General features: G+C 42.7%; 1 non-coding gene and 1 pseudogene across 1 annotated transcript; both read right to left on the bottom strand.

The window, feature by feature from the left end:
• Window positions 1-2,476: 2,476 nt before the first annotated feature.
• LOC129420625 (uncharacterized) lies at window positions 2,477-10,821 on the bottom strand. The gene is made up of 2 exons (XR_012358244.1): window positions 10,745-10,821; window positions 2,477-5,428 (listed from the first exon to the last, which is right to left on the bottom strand). It is a non-coding gene; the product is annotated as an uncharacterized protein (transcript).
• Window positions 10,822-10,958: 137 nt separating this feature from the next.
• Window positions 10,959-20,242, bottom strand: LOC141350231 (uncharacterized; annotated as a pseudogene).
• Between the last annotated feature and the right edge of the window lie 922 nt (window positions 20,243-21,164).

Raw genomic sequence — 21,164 nt, 5'->3', positions numbered from 1 at the left:
GGTCTAACCTTCGGAGGACCCATAATTTGCCTCATCTGCTGCACGCGCATCGTGCCTGTCAGCAGGACACAGCGGAGACGTTTCTAACTTAAGAAAATAAATATGAAATCAGAAAAATTATAATTTATTTTACAAAATTTGACATGTTGACACAATTGTCTCCAAATTTTTAAAGAGACACTACACAATTTTAACACATTTTATATTTTTGTAAACATGCAGAATATTTGTCTAAATGGTCTAAATGATATACATAAATAAACTAAGTTTACATATTAAGATAATTTCTAACAAAAATATTCAAAGGTTGAATCTAAAGCAAAATAGGCTCCTACAGTATGTGATATATTAGAGTCTTACGTGTAAAATAGCCCATCCATATCATTTTACTGTTTGACTGTTCAGTACTGTTCATATTTAAATTTAAAAAGCAGACATAAAAGTAACTTAAAAGTTACTTTTCTAAGTAACTAATTACTTTTGATATACAGTAACCGGTAGAGTAATTCAGTTACTTTTAAAAGAAGTAATTAGTAACTGTAACGAATTACTAATTTTTTAGTAACTTGCCCAACACTGGTGACTATTGACATGTAGATGTGTTCAGTCCAGGACTCTTATTAATCATGTAAAGTTAGGGAAAGGTCGGTCATTGCATAATCAGTGTAAACATGTCACTTCCTGTTGTCAGCTGGTGGCGCTATAACCATAAGTGACTATTGACATGTAGATGTATTCAGTCCAGGACTCTTATTAATCATGTGAAGTTTGGGACAGATCAGACATTGCATAATCAGTGTAAACATGTCACTTCCTGTTGTCAGCTGGTGGAGCTATAACCATAAGTGACTATTGACATGTAGATGTGTTCAGTCCAGGACTCTTATAAATAATGTGAAGTAAGGGAAAGATCAGACATAGCATTATCAGTGTAAACATGTCACTTCATGTTGCCAGCTGGTGGAGCTAGAACCATAAGTGAGTATTGACATGTAGATGAGTTCAGTCCAGGACTCTTATTAATAATGTGAAGTAAGGGAAAGATCGGACATTGCATAATCAGTGTAAACATGTCACTTCCTGTTGCCAGCTGGTGGCGCTATAACCATAAGTGACTATTGACATGTCGATGTGTTCAGTCCAGGACTCTTATTAATCATGTGAAGTTTGGGACAGATCAGACATTGGATAATCATTGTAAACATGTCAATTCCTGTTGCCAGCTGGTGGCGCTATAACCATAAGTGACTATTGACATGTAGATGTGTTCAGGTCATGAATCTTAGCAATCATGTGAAGTTTGGGACAGATCGGACACTGTATGCCTGAGTTCCAGCAACCTGTTTCATAGCGAAACATCAAACTTTGGCTGGCCGAAATAGACACAAATTTTAATATAGAATCAAATCCTTCGCAATTTAGCATCACAAAGGCCTTAAGATGAGACTCGCCAAATATGATGATGATCCGACGAAAACTGTAGGAGGAGTTAGTTAAAGTATGACTGCTGGAAATGAGAAAAACTGAGCCAAAATCTGAGAAATAATTCAAAATAGCTGACTTCCTGTTTGGTTTAGGGCATTGCTCCAAGAGACTTTTTTGTAGGGCTTGTAATAATACATGAGCATACCGAAATTCGTACATGTAAGTTAAACACAGTCCAAGGACTGCTTCATTCAATATTTGAAAGTGGCGCTAAAATATGTTCCTTCAGGTTGCCAGCAGGTGGCGCTATGGCTATAAATGAAAATTGTTATGTAGATGTGTTCAGGTCAGGACTCTTAGCAATCATGTGAAATTTGGGACAGATCAGACATTGTATGCATGAGTTCCAGCAACTTCCTGTTTCATTGGAAAACATCAAACTTTGTTGGGCCAGAACCGACACAAATTTTTACGTAGAGTCAAATCCTTCGCAATTTAGCATCACATAGGCCTTAAGATGACACTCACCAAATATGAAGATGATCCGACGAAAACTGTAGGAGGAGTTAGTTAAAGTATGACGCCTGGAAATGACAAAAACTGCGCCCAAATCACAAAAATAACTCCGAATAGCTGACTTCCTGTTTGGTTTACGGCTTCGCTACAATTTCGTAATTGTACGTCAAACACAGTCCGAGGGCTGCTTCGTTGAAAATTTGTAGGTGGCGCTATAGAGCCATTTTCTCACGCCTAATTCTAAAGCCTACACCACATGTAAATTTTCATCACTCTTGACATCTGTGCAAAATTTCATGAGTTTTCGAGTATGTTTAGGCCCTCTAAAGTCCCGCTGAAGTCGGAGAAAAAGAAAAAAAATAATAATAATAACTCCTTGAAGAACAATAGGGTCCTCACACCCCGGTGTGCTCGGGCCCTAATAATACAAATACAAACCAATAGTATTTACATTAGAACAGGAAATATAAAAACCTTTCATACCTGGTAAAGACGACACACAGTAATTGTGCGGGATATCTGGTTACAGATTCCCTGAAATGTTTGTCAGATCTCCTTATATACCCAGATAGAATAAACATTATGTAAACATTATTTATCAATGGAAGTTTGCAGTGATTGTTTCTTACAGACCTATGGGAGGCACCTCGTCCTGGATACATTTGTAGTGGGGTGTACGCCCCTTGGGTAGAGTTAAGTTTTCTTAACTCTATTAAACCTTTTACTATTTGTTTTATTGATGTGAGAATGAGACCTGTGTACCAGTCGCGATAAAACCTTTGTAATGAAGTGAAACATGAATATTTTCCACTGTTATTTACATTTGATATGACCTTTCTTACACATAATCATCTGGTGTGCTGTAAACTGTCCTGTGTTGAGGAGGTAACAAGGAAAGGAGGGGTAGAGGGGTCAGACATTTGTCTGCAGGTCCATCATTTGTATGGAGATGTGGTGTTTGAAAACCAAGTGTAACTCTCCAGGGAGTCTCCTGTAATCGAGATAAAGTTCTGGTTCCCGAGAGGGGTGTTTTGGGGGTCTTGGTCCCCTGCCGTGAGTCCTGGAGGAAAGTTGTTGTGTTGCAAAAGGTTCTCTTTTGATGTTCTGCTGCCTCGGGCACCTACAGGGCACACACACTGCATTCTCGGGCGTCCATGCTGTTTCTCAGGAAGGGCTGACCTTTTGGTCAGGATCAATCAAAATTCTTACAGTATTTCCCCGCTTGGCCCCGTGGGCGAATTGTGATAGGGTACCTACGGGGTCAGACAAATCAAAGTTTTTTTTTTTTTTTTTTTTTACAGTCTTTGGAACACGGGTATCTGCAGTGGGCTGAGGGCAAGGGCAGCGTGTGTGGATTCCTGTGTAGATCTGATGAGGTGCCTGAAGTAGCAGCACTGGAACATAGTGAAGGTGAAGATCAGGGCAATGCCAATGGCACACCCCCGGAACACCCAGTCCCACCAGGTGTATGTGTACTGTGCCGACCGAGTGGATGAACTGGATAACAGTTGTGCAGTCTTTCGTGCCAGGTTGATCTCAACCTGCGCTTGGCTGAGGTGGTATTCAGTTTGCAGGATCAGTCTCTGTGTTAGCTCCATCGTGTCAACCACAGCTTGGGTACCTTGCTCATAGAAAGTGTCATCCCACCATGGTGAAGTCTCTGTGTCCAGTGGCACTCTTCCTAAAATGTTGACTTGACCCATCGAAAGGTCTTCTGTCACTTCCAAGCAGAACGAGTGATTAGCAGAGCAGGTCAGTCCTCCGTAGGTAAAAGAGTTCATCTCACTGACCACGCACCACTGTGAGTGTGACACCTGGATAACATCAGAGTAACCATGCAGCGACTGAACATTTATAAGTTTGGTGTCATTGGGGAAGAAAGGTTGCAATGTGTTACATGTACAGATAACATAATTGTGCGTTTCATGGCAACATGTGCGACTGGTAAACAAGGTCTCATTACCCTTTTGTGTCATGTATCCAGTGAGGTGGTCCCATTTAATTACCTGATCCTTCACTACCACGCCCATAGAGAGTATGGTAGTGGAATTTGGAAAAACCTGATCTGGGTGTATTAAAGGAAAACTGGCGAAAAACCCAATACATCCATTACATTCATTTCCTGTAAACATCATTATGGTGGATAGTAATTCAGAATATCTTAAATTTTTCATTTGTTCTGGTTCATACCACCTATGTAGATCTAAGATCTCTACAAGGTCATTCAAAACATGTCTAGGTGTCTTGTACAGACGAAGATCAAGGATTTCTTGTCTAGCAGCAGTGAATAGATCTTGTGCATATGTCCTACAGGCTAAGTCACGTTCGATGGTACGGGTCTGATTGAATAATGTGTGGCTGATCGCAAGAAGCGCCTGCGCTTCGGATCGAACCGCCTTTATGATATTCTCATTGCTATTTGTGATATGCTGAAAACCAGTGGCCACCTGGTTTGCCAACCATGTTGAATATTGTGATTGTTCAGTTATTTTGTAGTTGTTGGCAATGGAATTAACTGAGCCGAAGAGACCTGCTATGTTTCCAAGCAGATCTCGTTTCGAGCGTGCAGGTGAGATTTGCACGGCAAGTCCGCTTTTGTAATCATGCATTTAAACCATCGATTCGTGACTGTAGCCATGCATATGTCTTGTCATTGTTATCACAGTGATTAACATAAGCAGATAAAATGTTGGAAATATTGTATGATACATGTGTCATTACTAGATTTACATCATGAAATAATGTCTTGTTAACATTCCCTTTTATCAATCCACCAGGAGGAATAGGATACAGTTTCGGACATTTCTTTGGTTTGCTATATCCACAGGTGGTTAAATTAAAGCAATGATTCATTGTCCATGTGCAATTCTGTGGCCCAGTGTAATTATCTGGGTCATTGACACATTTTCCCACGCAATACATGCCTTCTCTCCGGCTAGTCCAGACAAAGGCTTCGGGTTGATTGTTATTAGGTACATATGAAGTTACATCGAATTTATATTCGGTATATCTCATATGTGTATTGTTGATTGTCTCAGTGTGTGTGCACCTATATATTGCGGGCTCTAAATCTTTGGTTGAATAACAGATTTTAGGATCTAATCCATTGTTGGTTTTTTCATAGAGAGTGCGCATGCTCCCAATCTTTGCTCCTGGCTCTGCTTTAAGTTGATACCAGGCTGTTATGTTGTGGAAAAATGTGGGTGCCGGTGTGTCACCTGAAATGTTTACTATAGGGAGATGGTCGGAGCCTACTTTACAGCAAATTTTTGATGCACAATTTGGTTCCGGTACTACTCCGGGAGGCCACGTGACTAGTTTTCTAGTTGAAAGTGTACTGAAAAATGTGGATGGCCTCTTTGTATATTTCCATACCCATCTCCCGCATTCCAGTGTGTGTGTGAGTGAAACCCTTTGACCCAGCTTGATGCAAGTGGGTCCAGAAACTTTCCTCTCGTCCGGTCTCCATGGGATTGCTGCAGTCAACCTGGGAGATGAAACAGAGAGAAATGTTAATAATTATCGATTAGCGGAACCTTTGAAGATTTTGCACTGGGACATGTGGTACCATTTCAACTTCCCCTTGACACTTATGGCCACACAGCTATTGCATATAGCTTTTATCTCATGTGGTCCATGCCATCTGGGTGTGAATGGACCCTGTTTTACAAACACCCGTATCATGATCATATCACCCTCAGTGAATTTGATTTCAGAGGTTGGGTTAAATTGTGCATCATTCATTAGGTCCGACTGTTGCTGTTTTAAAGTGGTTTGTGTTTGTAACAGTGCCAGTCTTTGTTGTAACTGTGTTAGCACAGTCTGTTGTTTTGCAAGCACAAGGGGTCCCAGATCAGCTGGGGTGATTTCTGGGTCGATGGGTAGTTTCATGACTCTGCCTGTCATGAGTTCGAACGGGCTGATGCCTGTTCCTTTGGATGGGGTCGCACGCAAAACTGTCAGAACTGTTTGCAGTGCATCAGTCCACCTGTTTTGATGCTGCATTATTTGTTTTGAGATGCTTTCTTTAATCGAGCGATTTGCGCGCTCTACCATACCTGAGCTTTGCGGCCTGTATGGAACATGAAATCTCTGTTTGATATGTAGGATTTCACATATTTGTTTCATTACCTGACCTGTGAAGTGTGTTCCTTGGTCAGACTCAATCTGGGTTGGTGTTCCCCAAATTGGGAGGATTTGATTTGCCATTACTCGTGCCACTGTGCGTGCGCTGTTGTCGCGAGTTGGGATCGCGTCCACCCACTTTGAAAATTTATCAATTATGACGAGACAATAGCGATATCCCCCTTTGGCAGTGGGTAATGGGCCAATAAAATCTAGCTGTAAGAATTCCCATGGCCCTTTTGGTGGTTCTGGGCGACACAATTTTGTACGCCCAGTTCTACCCTGGTTGATGGTGGCACATACGAGGCATGTGTCGCACCATCTTTCAATGTCTGATGCCATTTTTGGCCACCAGAAGTTTTTCTGTATCAGCTGTTGTGTTTTGGTAGCTGATACATGTGCATAATCATGGTACAATTTGATCACTGGTTTCTGCAGGGCCTCTGGAATTATGTATTTCCCATCTCTGAGAACCATACCTTCTACGATGCTGATTAACTGATCCTGCTGTAGTTGCGGTACAAGCTCTCCATCTGACAACCATAACTCTTGCTGGTATTGTTTTAAGTCAATGGGGGCAACCTGTATGGCACTCACAGAAGGGGCAATCAGCTCGTCGGGCTGCCATTCACTCCCTTTAATGGCTGGAGGTTTGGCAACTTTGTCAACGATGTTGTTATTATTCTCGTGCTCGTCTGTGCTTTTAGCGATGTGCGCGCGCACTTTAATGACTGAGATTGGTGAGTTGTGCGTTTTTATTGCTTTCCAAATTGAGGTGATTGTGTCAAAATGTTTTATTGTTTTTCAGGCGGATGTCAGAAACTTTCTTAAATGACATAGTGCCATAAAGTCATTCAAGACGACGTGTGTATACATGATGTCGGTGTACACACAAATTGGTTCTGGGTGTGTCTTTATGGCTTCAAGCAATGCAATTAATTCGGCTTCTTGTGCGGATTTGTTTTCTGGTAGTTTTAACAAGAATTGTTCTCAATCTGAGTTGAGGGGGAGGCCCGCCCACACGGCACATCCTGTATGGAAATTGCCATCATGCCAATATCTGGATCCATCAATGTACACTGGTGTTTGATTATCAAATTGTGTATCATGAACTGGACTTTGCATTTCATGTTTTGTTTGGCATGTGTGCGGGTGGCCCTCCATCTCCCCCAAGAGATGTGGTAGAATTCTTGTGTTTACCATAGTAATGTTGCGCGCTTGGATGTCTGCCAACCATCGCGCCAGTCTTTGCGACGATACGCCTTTGATTCGGCCCTGTAACAGCATTTGCACTGGCGTGTGCATTGTGTGCACAACAACAGATTGAAAACCGACAATGGGTTCTGTCGTTGTTAACATCCAATGAACCGCAAGAACATGCTGTGTACACGGGTCGAATCCCTGTTCAACTGGAGATTTCTTACGGCTATAGTATGCAATCAGGCACAACTTTCCTCCGTGATCTTGCGCTAGCACTCCACTCAGAGTATTTTCATGTGCATCAACCTGTATATGAAACGGCTTCGATGGGTTGGGCAAACCCAAAGCGGGCGCGGCGCACAAGTGTTGTTTTAAATCTGTAAAAGCCTGTTCATGTTCCTCTGCCCATTCGAGGACATCAGACGGTTTTGATTTTCCCTTTAAGAGGGCGTATAGCGGAGCGGCTATATTTGCAAAGTCAGGGATGAAATCTCTTAGATAATTTGCAGTACCCAAAACTTTCTGTAGAGAGTTCAGCGTGTGCGGACAAGGCAGTTCAGCGACGCATTTACGTCTGTCATCTGTCAATGCCTTGTGGCTTTGGGTGATTGTATAACCTAGGTATTGAACTTCTTTTTGTGCAATTTGGGCTTTTTCTTTGTTCAATTTAAAGCCAGCTTTACCTAGTGTTGACAGCACTTTATCGACGAGTTGTATGTGCTCATCAAATGAGTCTTCGGTTGCAATTAATATGTCATCGACATAGTGCATTACATTTCCGGTTCCGATTACGGGTTTTAGTGCGTCTTCTAACGCCCGATGAAAAATTGATGGCGCATTGTGCAGGCCCTGCGGCACGCGTTGCCAGGTGTATTGTATTTGATTTACCGTGAAGGCCAATTTCCATTGGTCTTCACGTCTGACCTTGATGGACCAGAAGCCATTCTTTATATCAAGTACAGTAAACCATGACGCTCTGTTGTTGATTTGTGTCAACAAGGTTGAGGGGTTTGCAACGATAGGTGTAGCTTTGGGTAAAACTTTGTTAAGACGTTGGTAGTCAATACAAAGACGCCATTTACCATTTGGTTTTGGAACGGGCAGACACGGAGAGTTTGTGGTCGAGCTACATCGTCTGACTATACCTCTGGTTTCAAGCTGCTGGACTATCTCATGCACTGCTGTTTCAGCCTCAGGTTTGATGCGGTATTGTCTTTGTGGGGGAGGTGGCTCTCCCTCAATACACACAACAAAGTCAATGAGGCCACAGTCATGTTCATGATCAGCCCAAACAGTGCTATGTTTGTCAATCAACTGTTGAATGGGATCTGTAGTGGAAATGGACATGATTCTCACCACATTGCGTGGTGGACATTTTTTCACCGTCTTGTTAGTTTGAATTTCAATCTGTTTTTCAAAACAATGAATGACAAATCCATGTTTTTTCATGATGTCCATTCCCAGTACAGTTCCTTCACTGTTGTTTGGCAAATACCAAAAAGGTTCTTCAATTATGGCTACGCCTAAATCGAGTCGAGCGGGCTTGGTTTGTGTTGCTACCATTAGCGTGTCGCCGATGCCTTTAATGCGTATGGTTTCGTCTGTTAATGGCAATCGAATGTTTGTACATGAGCATGCTGCGCCGGTGTCAATAAGTACGTCAGCTAATTGGCCTCCTAAATTAGCTCTTATTTTGATCCGGTTGCCGCTCTTAATTATGCTTCCTACAGCAATGGAGGCCACGCACCCCTATGGGAAGCTGTATTTTTCTGGCGGTGAACTCGCAACGATCGCTCCGTTCTGTGAATCATTTTGTTTTTTCAATGTGGCGAGGAGTAGGTTCACTAGCTCTGCGGTTTTTTCAGAGGGGTCAGTTTGGTTTGATATTTGTGTTTTTTCCCAGTGTCTTTTGTGACAGTTTTTCGTCGAGTGATTGTTTCTTTTACAGACGTTACAGAATTCTCTATTTTTAAACCCTTTGTGAGATTTTTCTCTGCCCTGTCCTTCTGTTGTCCATTGGGCGGACGCAACGGCGCGAGGTTTAGTTTTCCATCTATTTTCTATTTTTGAGCCCCAGTCTACTAGCGCATTGAATGTGTTTTCTGCCGGATCCACACCATTTAACAGTGCTTTTTGGACCGGGGGGCCAGCGTGATTTTTTATCATTTGTAACAATACTTCACTATCACGATTCGCGTCTTCCTTACCAGAATGCTCTTTAAATGTTACCCATACTCGCTCTGCATACGTTTCAAACGCTTCGTTGGGTGCTTGTTTTATGTCTAAAATTCTGCTCCAGTCTACGTAGGTTGGCCCTCTTAAGTTTATCATCGCCGCTTTTAACCGTTCATAAATTGCTTCATTGGTTTCGTCACCTTGTTTCTTTATTATGTCTCCGGATTTCATTTCTTCGGTCAATTTCGGTCTAATTTCATCGGGAATGGTGAGGAGTGCTATCTGCCACACGTCTCGGACTTCTAGTCTGTACACTGTTGCTTGTAACATTAAAGTGTCCCAATACGGTTGAAACGGGCCTTTACGAGGCATCATCCCTACGACCTGTTTGTGTCGTGAGCACTCTTCGCATGTTAATGGACGACTAATGGTTGTAACCTCGTCGTTTTCATTTGTTATGGTTTTTAGAACGGCCACTTTTACTGAATCTTGCGGAACGTCGTTTGATTTTGCTCTAGTTTTCATTGGGCTTATCTGATTTGCACCCTCAGGCTCTTGCGTTGGGGCTCGGTTACGAGCATCCCTCTGCGTTTTAGCCTTTAACGCGGCTATATCATCATCATCGCTATCGCTTTTTGTTCCGGCGTCTAGCATTTCATTTATGGCTGCTTGTTTAATGGCAGCCACGGGGACACCCGAGTTATCGCAGCAGCCTTCGAGCGCGGATATGTAATTGTTACCGTTTTTGAGTTTCTTTTGAAGTTCGTCAATTTTTTTAGCCATCGTCTCGCTTTGTCTTGCCCAATTTTGTTTTTCATACGCAAACGAGTCGACCTGAGCTCGTAGCCTTTTTAGTTCGTCTGAACGTGAATTTTCAATCTCTTTTATGCTTGCAATTGTTAGCTCGTTTTTGTTTATGGTTGCCAAATCGTTGCAACGCAACAGATAAACAATAGCGAGGGGAGTTTTTTTGTATTTTGATTTCGTTTCCAGTTTACAGCCCTTGGCAGAATACCAGGATACGATTTCGTTATTGTTCCATGTGAGATTTAGTCCCATCTCTTTTAACAGAACAAGGGTGTTTTTTAGTTTTAGCACAGCGGTTTCCATGATTTCCTCCTCTACACTGCTTCTATAATGTCCCTGTGAGTCCATGTTTCCTCTAATTCTTATACCCCACCGGATTTCTACGGTCTCCGGTCTAACAATGAGCGTACCGGCTCGTTCTATCAGAATGGTGTCTGAATTGGGTCTGCAAAACTTTCCCTCAACACTTCTAATAGGCAAAAAGGAACGAACTTACCACAGCAGCTGTAGACAGGGGAGGAGGAGATCAAACCTCATATCTTTCTGTGGGAATCCAAAACTGAATAGTCGCGTCGGAAAGACGTCACTCGCCCGTGCAGGTAGAGAGATCACGTCGGGATCACCAACTTGTAAGGTAGGCACCACCCACTGGTCCAATGGCGGTCTCCAGAGGCGTGGCGAAGGATTCTCGCGCGCTTCAGTCTTTCCTTTCACATTGGATAATAAGATATAGATTTAAACATTCATTCAATTTAGTTAACAAACCCTTCGTTTAATCTGACTCCAATTTAATAAAGTGTGTTTGTTGTTGTTTAATTTATTATCATTTTAATCTTAATCATAATTTGTTCAGATGTTTGGTTACTCTTGTTTTGCCCTACTTGTTATTGCATCCGTTCATTCGGCTACTCATGTCGCTTTGGACTCACGCACCGGCCGTTTATTAATATTTAATAATCATGCGGGCCCACGATCACAACCGGATCAGGCTTGGTCGCTGCTAGAGGTTAGACCATATGTTCAGAAGGCCGCCTTTCATGCGTGCTCATCTCTGAACATACTTTATTTAGTCCCCATAGAGGTGCAACTTAATTATTACAATATTTGTTTCTAACCAGAGGCTCACGACCACTATCATAAAACAAACTGACCGTCTTCTCCAATGATAGCTTTGTATAATCGTGACATAACTTAATATGCAACTTAGATAGATTAATATTGAAATAACCAGAGGTTGAGGCTCGTCTGATTTAGAGTGGTCAGACAACATTTACATGTTACTCTAAACAGGAAATTAGCCTCCACGCATCTAATTTAACTTAAACTAGCGCCAAGTGCTAGTCGGATCTCTAAAATCCTCCGCTGATGTACTACTATGCCATCTAGTCTGGGATTTTAGTCCGTAAAAAACTAGCCTGATTTCCAGACGTTGCGGAAACAAGGATACATCGTAATTTACTAATCATGTCAATAACTTTCGTAGCCACAGAATAAATCCAAACATAACAATTTATTAACCAGGTAAGAAAATCACAATTCAAGCCAATTCAAAATTCAATAAAATATAATACAAATACAAACCAATAGTATTTACATTAGAACAGGAAATATAAAAACCTTTCATACCTGGTAAAGACGACACACAGTAATTGTGCGGGATATCTGGTTACAGATTCCCTGAAATGTTTGTCAGCTCTCCTTATATACCCAGATAGAATAAACATTATGTAAACATTATTTATCAATGGGAGTTTGCAGTGATTGGTTCTTACAGACCTATGGGAGGCACCTCGTCCTGGATACATTTGTAGTGGGGTGTACGCCCCTTGGGTAGAGTTAAGTTTTCTTAACTCTATTAAACCTTTTACTATTTGTTTTATTGATGTGAGAATGAGACCTGTGTACCAGTCGCGATAAAACCTTTGTAATGAAGTGAAACATGAATATCTTCCACTGTTATTTACATTTGATATGACCTTTCTTACACATAATCATCTGGTGTGCTGTAAACTGTCCTGTGTTGAGGAGGTAACAAGGAAAGGAGGGGTAGAGGGGTCAGACATTTGTCTGCAGGTCCATCATTTGTATGGAGATGTGGTGTTTGAAAATCAAGTGTAACTCTCCAGGGAGTCTCCTGTAATCGAGATAAAGTTCTGGTTCCCGAGAGGGGTGTTTTGGGGGTCTTGGTCCCCTGCCGTGAGTCCTGGAGGAAAGTTGTTGTGTTGCAAAAGGTTCTCTTTTGATGTTCTGCTGCCTCGGGCACCTACAGGGCACACACACTGCATTCTCGGGCGTCCATGCTGTTTCTCAGGAAGGGCTGACCTTTTGGTCAGGATCAATCAAAATTCTTACAGTATTTCCCCGCTTGGCCCCGTGGGCGAATTGTGATAGGGTACCTACGGGGTCAGACAAATCAAAGTTTTTTTTTTTACAGTCTTTGGAACACGGATATCTGCAGTGGGCTGAGGGCAAGGGCAGCGTGTGTGGATTCCTGTGTAGATCTGATGAGGTGCCTGAAGTAGCAGCACTGGAACATAGTGAAGGTGAAGATCAGGGCACTGCCAATGGCACACCCCCGGAACACCCAGTCCCACCAGGTGTATGTGTACTGTGCCGACCGAGTGGATGAACTGGATAACAGTTGTGCAGTCTTTCGTGCCAGGTTGATCTCAACCTGCGCTTGGCTGAGGTGGTATTCAGTTTGCAGGATCAGTCTCTGTGTTAGCTCCATCGTGTCAACCACAGCTTGGGTACCTTGCTCATAGAAAGTGTCATCCCACCATGGTGAAGTCTCTGTGTCCAGTGGCACTCTTCCTAAAATGTTGACTTGACCTATCGAAAGGTCTTCTGTCACTTCCAAGCAGAACGAGTGATTAGCAGAGCAGGTCAGTCCTTTGTAGGTAAAAGAGTTCATCTCACTGACCAAGCACCACTGTGATGTGACACCTGGATAACATCAGAGTAACCATGCAGCTACTGAACATTTATAAGTTTCGTGTCATTGAGGAAGAAAGGTTGCAATGTGTTACATGTACAGATAACATAATTGTGCGTTTCATGGCAACATGTGCGACTGGTAAACAAGGTCTCATTACCCTTTTGTGTCATGTATCCAGTGAGGTGATCCCATTTAATTACCTGATCCTTCACTACCACGCCCATAGAGCGTATGGTAGTGGAATTTGGAAAAACCTGATCTGGGTGTATTAAAGGAAAACTGACGAAAAAAACCCAATACATCCATTACATTCATTTCCTGTAAACATCATTATGGTGGATAGCAATTCAGAATATCTTACATTTTTCATTTATTCCGATTCATACCACCTATGTAGATCTAAGATCTCTATGAGGTCATTCAAAACATGTATGGGTGTCTTGTACAGATGAAGATCTAGGATTTCTGGTCTAGCACCAGGTAATCTTGTGCATATGACCTGCAGGCTAAAGTCATGCTCGATGGTACAGGTTTGATTGAATTATGTGTGGCTGACCGCAAGAAGCGCCTGCGCTTCGGATCGAACCGTTTTGATAATGTTTTCATTACTACTTGTAATATGTTGAAAACCAGGCCACCTGGTTCGCCAACCGTGTTGAGTATTGTGATTGTTCAGTTATTTTGTAGTTGTTGGCAATGGAATTAACTGAGCCGAAGAGACCTGCTATGTTTCCGAGCAGATCTCGTTTCGAGCGTGCAGGTGAGATTTGCGCGGCAAGTCCGCTTTTGTAATCATGCATTTAAACCATCGATTCGTGACTGTAGCCATACATACGTCTTGTCATTGTTATCACAGTGATTAACATAAGCAGATAAAATGTTGGAAATATTGTATGATACATGTGTCATTACTAGATTTACATCATGAAATAATGTCTTGTTAACATTCCCTTTTATCAATCCACCAGGAGGAATAGGATACAGTTTCGGACATTTCTTTGGTTTGCTATATCCACAGGTGGTTAAATTAAAGCAATGATTCATTGTCCATGTGCAATTCTGTGGCCCAGTGTAATTATCTGGGTCATTGACACATTTTCCCACGCAATACATGCCTTCTCTCCGGCTAGTCCAGACAAAGGCTTCGGGTTGATTGTTATTAGGTACATATGAAGTTACATCGAATTTATATTCGGTATAACTCATATGTGTATTGTTGATTGTCTCAGTGTGTGTGCACCTATATATTGCGGGCTCTAAATCTTTGGTTGAATAACAGATTTTAGGATCTAATCCATTGTTGGTTTTTTCATAGAGAGTGCGCATGCTCCCAATCTTTGCTCCTGGCTCTGCTTTAAGTTGATACCAGGCTGTTATGTTGTGGAAAAATGTGGGTGCCGGTGTGTCACCTGAAATGTTTACTATAGGGAGATGGTCGGAGCCTACTTTACAGCAAATTTTTGTTGCGCAATTTGGTTCCGGTACTACTCCGGGAGGCCACGTGACTAGTTTTCTAGTTGAAAGTGTACTGAAAAATGTGGATGGCCTCTTTGTGTATTTCCATACCCATCTCCCGCATTCCAGTGTGTGTGTGAGTGAAACCCTTTGACCCAGCTTGATGCAAGTGGGTCCAGAAACTTTCCTCTCGTCCGGTCTCCATGGGATTGCTGCAGTCAACCTAGGAGGTGAAACAGAGAGAAATGTTAATAATTATTGATCAGCGGAACCTTTGAAGATTTTGCACTGGGACATGTGGTACCATTTCAACTTCCCCTTGACACTTATGGCCACACAGCTATTGCATATAGCTTTTATCTCATGTGGTCCATGCCATCTGGGTGTGAATGGACCCTGTTTTACAAACACCAGTATCATGATAATATCACACTAAGTGAATTTTATTTCAGTTGTTGGGTTAAATTGTGCATCATTCATTAGGTCCGACTGTTGCTGTTTTAAAGTGGTTTGTGTTTGTAACACTGCCAGTCTTTGTTGTAGTTGTGTTAGCACAGTCTGTTGTTTTGCAAGCACAAGGGGTCCCAGATCAGCTGGGGTGATTTCTGGGTCGATGGGTAGTTTCATGACTCTGCCTGTCATGAGTTCGAACGGGCTGATGCCTGTTGCTTTGGATGGGGTCGCACGCAAAACTGTCAGAACTGTTGGCAGTGCATCAGTCCACCTGTTTTGATGCTGCATTATTTGTTTTGAGATGCTTTCTTTAATCGAGCGATTTGCGCGCTCTACCATACCTGAGCTTTGCGGCCTGTATGGAACATGAAATCTCTGTTTGATATGTAGGATTTCACATATTTGTTTCATTACCTGACCTGTGAAGTGTGTTCCTTGGTCAGACTCAATCTGGGTTGGTGTTCCCCAAATTGGGAGGATTTGATTTGCCATTACTCGTGCCACTGTGCGTGCGCTGTTGTCGCGAGTTGGGATCGCGTCCACCCACTTTGAAAATTTATCAATTATGACGAGACAATAGCGATATCCCCCTTTGGCAGTGGGTAATGGGCCAATAAAATCTAGCTGTAAGAATTCCCATGGCCCTTTTGGTGGTTCTGGGCGACACAATTTTGTACGTCCAGTTCTACCCTGGTTGATGGTGGCACATACGAGGCATGTGTCGCACCATCTTTCAATGTCTGATGCCATTTTTGGCCACCAGAAGTTTTTCTGTATCAGCTGTTGTGTTTTGGTAGCTGATACATGTGCATAATCATGGTACAATTTGATCACTGGTTTCTGCAGGGCCTCTGGAATTATGTATTTCCCATCTCTGAGAACCATACCTTCTACGATGCTGATTAACTGATCCTGCTGTAGTTGCGGTACAAGCTCTCCATCTGACAACCATAACTCTTGCTGGTATTGTTTTAAGTCAATGGGAGCAACCTGTATCGCACTCACAGAAGGGGCAATCAGCTCGTCGGGCTGCCATTCACTCCCTTTAATGGCTGCAAGTTTTGCAAGTTTGTCAACGATGTTGTTATTTTTCTCGTGCTCGTCTGTGCTTTTAGCGATGTGCGCGCGCACTTTAATGACTGAGATTGGTGAGTTGTGCGTTTTGATTGCTTGCCAAATTGCGGTGATTATGTCAAAATGTTTTATTGGTGTTCCGGCGGATGTGAGAAACTTTCTTAATTGCCATTGGGCCATAAAGTCATGCACGACGCCGTGTGTATACCTGCTGTCGGTGTACACACAAATTGGTTCTGGGTGTGTCTTTATGGCTTCAATCAATGCAATTAATTCGGCTTCTTGTGCGGATTTGTTTGCTGGTAGTTTTAACAACAATTGTTCTGAATCTGAGTTGAGGGGGTGGGGGGTCCACACGGCACATCCTGTATGGAAATTGCCATCATGCCAATATCTGGATCCATCAATGTACACTGGTGTTTGATTATCAAATTGTGTATCATGAACTGGACTTTGCGTTTCATGTTTTGTTTGGCATGTGTGCGGGTGGCCCTCCATCTCCCCCAAGAGATGTGGTAGAATTCTTGTGTTTACCATAGTAATGTTGCGCGCTTGGATGTCTGCCAACCATCGCGCCAGTCTTTGCGACGATACGCCTTTGATTCGGCCCTGTAACAGCATTTGCACCGGCGTGTGCATTGTGTGCACAACAACAGATTGAAAACCGACAATGGGTTCTGTCGTTGTTAACATCCAATGAACCGCAAGAACATGCTGTGTACACGGGTCGAATCCCTGTTCAACTGGAGATTTCTTACGGCTATAGTATGCAATCGGGCGCAACTTTCCTCCGTGATCTTGCGCTAGCACTCCACTCAGAGTATTTTCATGTGCATCAACCTGTATATGAAACGGCTTCGATGGGTTGGGCAAACCCAAAGCGGGCGCGGCGCACAAGTGTTGTTTTAAATCTGTAAAAGCCTGTTCGTGTTCCTCTGCCCATTCGAGGACATCAGACGGTTTTGATTTTCCCTTTAAGAGGGCGTATAGCGGAGCGGCTATATTTGCAAAGTCAGGGATGAAATCTCTTAGATAATTTGCAGTACCCAAAACTTTCTGTAGAGAGTTCAGCGTGTGCGGACGAGGCAGTTCAGCGACGCATTTACGTCTGTCATCTGTCAATGCCTTGTGGCTTTGGGTGATTGTATAACCTAGGTATTGAACTTCTTTTTGTGCAATTTGGGCTTTTTCTTTGTTCAATTTAAAGCCAGCTTTACCTAGTGTTGACAGCACTTTATCGACGAGTTGTATGTGCTCATCAAATGAGTCTTCGGTTGCAATTAATATGTCATCGACATAGTGCATTACATTTCCGGTTCCGATTACGGGTTTTAGTGCGTCCTCTAACGCCCGATGAAAAATTGATGGCGCATTGTGCAGGCCCTGCGGCACGCGTTGCCAGGTGTATTGTATTTGATTTACCGTGAAGGCCAATTTCCATTGGTCTTCACGTCTGACCTTGATGGACCAGAAGCCATTCTTTATATCAAGTACAGTAAACCATGACGCTCTGTTGTTGATTTGTGTCAACAAGGTTGAGGGGTTTGCAACGATAGGTGTAGCTTTGGGTAAAACTTTGTTAAGACGTTGGTAGTCAATACAAAGACGCCATTTACCATTTGGTTTTGGAACGGGCAGACACGGAGAGTTTGTGGTCGAGCTACATCGTCTGACTATACCTCTGGTTTCAAGCTGCTGGACTATTTCATGCACTGCTGTTTCAGCCTCAGGTTTGATGCGGTATTGTCTTTGTGGGGGAGGTGGCTCTCCCTCAATACACACAACAAAGTCAATGAGGCCACAGTCATGTTCATGATCAGCCCAAACAGTGCTATGTTTGTCAATCAACTGTTGAATGGGATCTGTAGTGGAAATGGACATGATTCTCACCACATTGCGTGGTGGACATTTTTTCACCGTCTTGTTAGTTTGAATTTCAATCTGTTTTTCAAAACAATGAATGACAAATCCATGTTTTTTCATGATGTCCATTCCCAGTACAGTTCCTTCACTGTTGTTTGGCAAATACCAGAAAGGTTCTTTAATTATGGCTACGCCTAAATCGAGTCGAGCGGGCTTGGTTTGTGTTGCTACCATTAGCGTGTCGCCGATGCCTTTAATGCGTATGGTTTCGTCTGTTAATGGCAATCGAATGTTTGTACATGAGCATGCTGCGCCGGTGTCAATAAGTACGTCAGCTAATTGGCCTCCTAAATTAGCTCTTATTTTGATCCGGTTGCCGCTCTTAATTATGCTTCCTACAGCAATGGAGGCCACGCACCCCTATGGGAAGCTGTATTTCTCTGGCGGTGAACTCGCAACGATCGCTCCGTTCTGTGACTCATTTTGTTTTTTTAATGTGGCGAGGAGTATGTTAACTAGCTCCGCGGTTTTTTCAGAGGGGTCAGTTTGGTTTGATATTTGTGGTTTTTCCCAGTGTCTTTTGTGACAGTTTTTCGTCGAGTGATTGTTTCTTTTACAGACGTTACAGAATTCTCTATTTTTAAACCCATTGTGAGATTTTTCTCTGCCCTGTCCTTCTGCTGTCCATTGGGCGGACGCAACGGCGCGAGGTTTAGATTTCCATCTATTTTCTATTTTTGAGCCCCAGTCTACTAGCGCATTGAATGTGTTTTCTGCCGGATCCACACCATTTAACAGTGCCTTTTGGACCGGGGGGCCAGCGTGATTTTTTATCATTTGTAGCAATACTTCACTATCACGATTTGCGTCTTCGTGACCAGAATGCTCTTTAAATGTTACCCATACTCGCTCTGCATACGTTTCAAACGCTTCGTTGGGTGCTTGTTTTATGTCTAAAATTCTGCTCCAGTCTACGTAGGTTGGCCCTCTTAAGTTTATCATCGCCGCTTTTAACCGTTCATAAATTGCTTCATTGGTTTCGTCACCTTGTTTCTTTATTATGTCTCCGGATTTCATTTCTTCGGTCAATTTCGGTCTAATTTCATCGGGAATGGTGAGGAGTGCTATCTGCCACACGTCTCGGACTTCTAGTCTGTACACTGTTGCTTGTAACATTAAAGTGTCCCAATACGGCTGAAACGGGCCTTTACGAGGCATCATCCCTACGACCTGTTTGTGTCGTGAGCACTCTTCGCATGTTAATGGACGACTAATGGTTGTAACCTCGTCGTTTTCATTTGTTATGGTTTTTAGTACGGCCACTTTTACTGAATCTTGCGGAACGTCGTTCGATTTTGCTCTAGTTTTCATTGGGCTTATCTGATTTGCACCCTCAGGCTCTTGCGTTGGAGCTCGGTTACGAGCATCCCTCTGCGTTTTAGCCTTTAACGCGGCTATATCATCATCATCGCTATCGCTTTTTGTTCCGGCGTCTAGCATTTCATTTATGGCTGCTTGTTTAATAGCAGCCACGGGGACACCTGAGTTATCGCAGCAGCCTTCGAGCGCGGATATGTAATTGTTACCGTTTTTGAGTTTCTTTTGAAGTTCGTCAATTTTTTTAGCCATCGTCTCGCTTTGTCTTGCCCAGTTTTGTTTTTCATACGCGAACGAGTCGACCTGAGCTCTTAGCCTTGTTAGTTCGTCTGAACGTGAATTTTCAATCTCTTTTATGCTTGCAATTGTTAGCTCGTTTTTGTTTATGGTTGCCAAATCGTTGCGACGCAACAGATAAACAATAGCGAGGGGAGTTTTTTTGTATTTTGATTTCGTTTCCAGTTTATAGCCCTTGGCAGAATACCAGGATACGATTTCGTTATTGTTCCATGTGAGATTTAGTCCCTTCTCTTTTAACAGAACAAGGGTGTTTTTTAGTTTTAGCGCAGCGGTTTCCATGATTTCCTCCTCTACACTGCTTCTATAATGTCCCTGTGAGTCCATGTTTCCTCTAATTCTTATACCCCACCGGATTTCTACGGTCTCCGGTCTAACAATGAGCGTACCGGCTCGTTCTATCAGAATGGTGTCTGAATTGGGTGTGCAAAACTTTCCCTCAACACTTCTAATAGGCAAAAAGGAACGAACTTACCACAGCAGCTGTAGACAGGGGAGGAGGAGATCAAACCTCATATCTTTCTGTGGGAATCCAAAACTGAAAAGTCGCGTCGGAAAGACGTCACTCGCCCGTTCAGGTAGAGAGATCACGTCGGGATCACCAACTTGTAAGGTAGACACCACCCACTGGTCCAATGGCGGTCTCCAGAGGCGTGGCGAAGGATTCTTGCGCGTTTCAGTCTTTCCTTTCACATTGGATAATAAGATATAGATTTAAACATTCATTCAATTTAGTTAACAAACCCTTCGTTTAATCTGACTCCAATTTAATAAAGTGTGTTTGTTGTTGTTTCATTTATTATCATTTTAATCTTAATCATAATTTGTTCAGATGTTTGGTTACTCTTGTTTTGCCCTACTTGTTATTGCATCCGTTCATTCGGCTACTCATGTCGCTTTGGACTCACGCACCGGCCGTTTATTAATATTTAATAATCATGCGGGCCCACGATCACAACCGGATCAGGCTTGGTCGCTGCTAGAGGTTAGACCATATGTTCAGAAGGCCGCCTTTTATGCGTGCTCATCTCTGAACATACTTTATTTAGTCCCCATAGAGGTGCAACTTAATTATTACAATATTTGTTTCTAACCAGAGGCTCACGACCACTATCACAAAACAAACTGACCGTCTTCTCCAATGATAGCTTTGTATAATCGTGACATAACTTAATATGCAACTTAGATAGATTAATATTGAAATAACCAGAGGTTGAGGCTCGTCTGATTTAGAGTGGTCAGACAACATTTACATGTTACTCTAAACAGGAAATTAGCCTCCACGCATCTAATTTAACTTAAACTAGCGCCAAGTGCTAGTCGGATCTCTAAAATCCTCCGCTGATGTACTACTATGCCATCTAGTCTGGGATTTTAGTCCGTAAAAAACTAGCCTGATTTCCAGACGTTGCGGAAACAAGGATACATCGTAATTTACTAATCATGTCAATAACTTTCG

The sequence above is a fragment of the Misgurnus anguillicaudatus genome, chromosome 17 (assembly GCF_027580225.2).
Source record: "Misgurnus anguillicaudatus chromosome 17, ASM2758022v2, whole genome shotgun sequence".
NCBI lineage: Eukaryota > Metazoa > Chordata > Actinopteri > Cypriniformes > Cobitidae > Misgurnus > Misgurnus anguillicaudatus.
This window is presented reverse-complemented; position numbering and strand designations above follow the sequence as displayed.